Genomic DNA, 3057 nt, shown 5'->3' with positions numbered 1-3057 from the left:
ACTCCAGTGTTCTTGCCTGGAGAGTTCCAGGGACGGGGGAGCCTGGTGGGCCGCCGTCTATGGGGTCGCACAGAGTCGGACACGACTGAAGCGACTTAGCAGCAGCAGCAGCATACTGTTCTCTATAATGGCGGTAACAATTTACATTCCCACCTACAGTGTAAGAGGGTTACATTTTCTCCACACCCTTTTCAGCATTTATTGTTTGTAGATTTTTTTCTTTTTTTTTTTTATCGAATGAGGCAATTTATTAACCCAGCATCATCTGTCCTAATGCTTTTTGTTGGCAGCTGCCACCTGTCCAGTGATCCTGTCCCTGAGGCGTCAGTTTGTGGCCCCCATCTTGGTCCTTTTCCACCATTTTCAGCCCCTCCAGGGCTTGGAGGACCCACTGGGCCACGCTCTTGGAGCCTCTGCTGAAGTGGCTGGGCATGACACTATTCCTGATGCCCCCCATAGATCTTGGTCATGGAGCCAACCCCAGAGCCACCCGGGAGATACAGGTGCTGTGCCGTGTAAGCAGCTCGTGTGTGGAACCCATTCTCATCATAAGGAGCAAGTTCTTTATGCTTGGCCAGCTTGATGGTGTTACAGGGACTTTCAGCTTCCTGGACTTTTTGAGGAAGGCTGCCAGAGCTCTGACGAACTCCTGCTGGTTCATGCCTTTTACAGTAACTCCAGGCATCCTGCAGCCTCTGTGCTGCCAGCCAGGGGAAAGCTGTTTGTAGATTTTTTGATGATGGACATTCTGACTAGTGTGAGGTGGTACCACTTTGTAGTTTTGACCTGCATTTCTTTAATCATTAGTGATGTTGAGCATCTTTTCATGTGCCTCTTGGCCATATGTATGTCAATTTTGGAGAAATGTCTATTTAGGTCTTCTGCCCATTTTTAACTGGGTTATATTAATTCTAGTAGGGAAATGCATTGTGCATGCATTGATATAATGTCCTAGGCTTGGTTAATTCCTTAATTCTTCTGCGGTCACTCAGAGGTAGAAACCTTGAACACTGCCAGTGGTGGGAACATGGTCTTTAAATGGGTCATTTACTTTTGAATCAGATCAGAGTCCCTTGAATGTTACCGTAGGCAAAAGTTGTTGAAGGAAACCTATAGTTTTATACACTTGATTGCTCTAAATTTTAATGTAAGAAAAGACCTCATCTATTTCTGGCTCTATAACTCTACTTAAGTCACAGTGTAATTCCCCATAAGAGAGACTTGAAGTGATTACTCAAGCACACAGTACCTGTAAGTTGACTTGTTTTGAGGCTTCCTGGTTTGTCTGCTGCTAATGGAGGTAGAGGCTGGAGGGCTTAATGATCAAATTGTTCTGGGGCCTGTCTGGAGATGTGAGGGTACTTCACTATACTCTGAAGGTTACCAAGGAAGATTCTAAGGGGAACCCAAGCTCCAGGTAAGACTCCCTGAGTTATCACTAACTTGGCATTACTCTACAACCCTCTGTGCAAAGCTTTACTGATGCCCCAGAGGTTGATGTTCTTCACACCCTCCAAAAACCTTGATATTTGCACCTCCGCTGCCTTACATAAATGTACTGGACTTGATCATTTGCACATATGTGTCCCACTGAGGACATAGATTTTGGTTCACTCCTTTTTATGTCTGTTAGAAGGACACTGTCAGACAGTGAATAAATGAATTAATAAAGGATTATTCTTAGTTATATACCCACTTCCTAGACTGAGTGGTTCTCTCCTATGTTAAGCTTCTGTATGGAATTGTACAAATGTTTTGCCTTAAAAGGGCTACTTTAGTTCCCTTTGTAATATGTAGTTCCTTTGGAGTTAATGAGCTAAGAGTATTTTATACACTAGTGCTTCAGCATTAAGAGAAGAAAATACTTGCCCTGCTGATTTGTTAAATTAGATGAAAAAGATTTTTTGTTTTCTACTTTGCATTGCAATGCTTCAGAAATCATTTTAAGAGGTATGTATATCTTTAAGAACAGGTCTTAAAACCCAAAAGGCCAAGGAAATATTTTATCATAGTTTCAGATTTATTTATATAAGTTTTACAGTTAGCTCATTGCCATCATGAAAAACAGCTCAGACTTCTAGAGCCTTCTACTAAGCAGTTACATCCAAAATATGTAAAAGAGCTGTTTCAGTATTGAAAAGTTTTTTTTTTATAAAATGCTGAAACATTTTTATATTAATATGCTATTTTGAAGTTTATCTATTTTGTAAAAATGTTATAAAATGCTGAAAACACCAGTCTGAATTAAACTTGGAACTATGCTGCAAAGATAAAATGCATCTCTCTGGAGAACTTGATACTTTCTTGATAGGCTTGACTAGCTGTGCTTAATCATAGTATGCCTGAAATCAAGTCAGCTTGCACCTCTACCTAGACTAGTGGGACATCCCAACCATAACTTACCTGCTTGATGTCATATTTTTCTCTCCATCAAAAGGTTTTAGTCAATTAAAAAAAAAAAAAGGATTTTAGTCAATTTAAATATGTTAACGCAATACGAGGAATGAAGTGAAGTGAAGTCACTCAGTCGTGTCCGACTCTTTGCTACCCCATGAACTGTAGCCTACCAGGCTCCTCTGTCCATGGGATTTTCCAGGCAATAGTACTGGAGTGGATTGCCATTTCCTTCTCCAGGGGATCTTCCCAACCCAGGGATCAAACCCAGGTCTCCCGAATTGTAGACAGACACTTTACCGTCAGAGCCACCAGGGAATACTAGGAATAACTAGGAATACTAGGAATAACTCCCCTTAATTAAGAGAATTTTGTCCCTAAAGCTCATTATACTATTTTCATTTAAATTAGATGAAAGAAAAACTAATTGTACCTTTAAACCTCTCACCTATATCTCCAGATGATAAATGTGCCAGTAACATTAAAGAGAGAAGCACGGTAGAGTTGAATCCATTGTTTATTTGGAAGGTAGTTTATTAGTAAGCATTGAAAAATCATGCAAGGAGGGATCACAGGCAGGAACATGAGACTCTTAGAAGAGCTGTGATGGTAAATGATGGTCTCTCTGTGAGGGAATCTGATCATTGTAACAGTCCTGCATGT

The 3057-nt window shown here is 40.7% G+C and overlaps 1 pseudogene; it reads right to left on the bottom strand.

The window, feature by feature from the left end:
• Positions 1-270: 270 nt before the first annotated feature.
• LOC102265226 (small ribosomal subunit protein eS19 pseudogene) lies at positions 271-685 on the bottom strand (annotated as a pseudogene).
• Between the last annotated feature and the right edge of the window lie 2372 nt (positions 686-3057).

The sequence above is a fragment of the Bos mutus genome, chromosome 4 (assembly GCF_027580195.1).
Source record: "Bos mutus isolate GX-2022 chromosome 4, NWIPB_WYAK_1.1, whole genome shotgun sequence".
In the NCBI taxonomy this organism is placed as follows: domain Eukaryota; kingdom Metazoa; phylum Chordata; class Mammalia; order Artiodactyla; family Bovidae; genus Bos; species Bos mutus.
The sequence above is the reverse complement of the archived record's forward strand: the minus strand, read 5'-3'. Positions and strand labels throughout refer to the sequence as shown.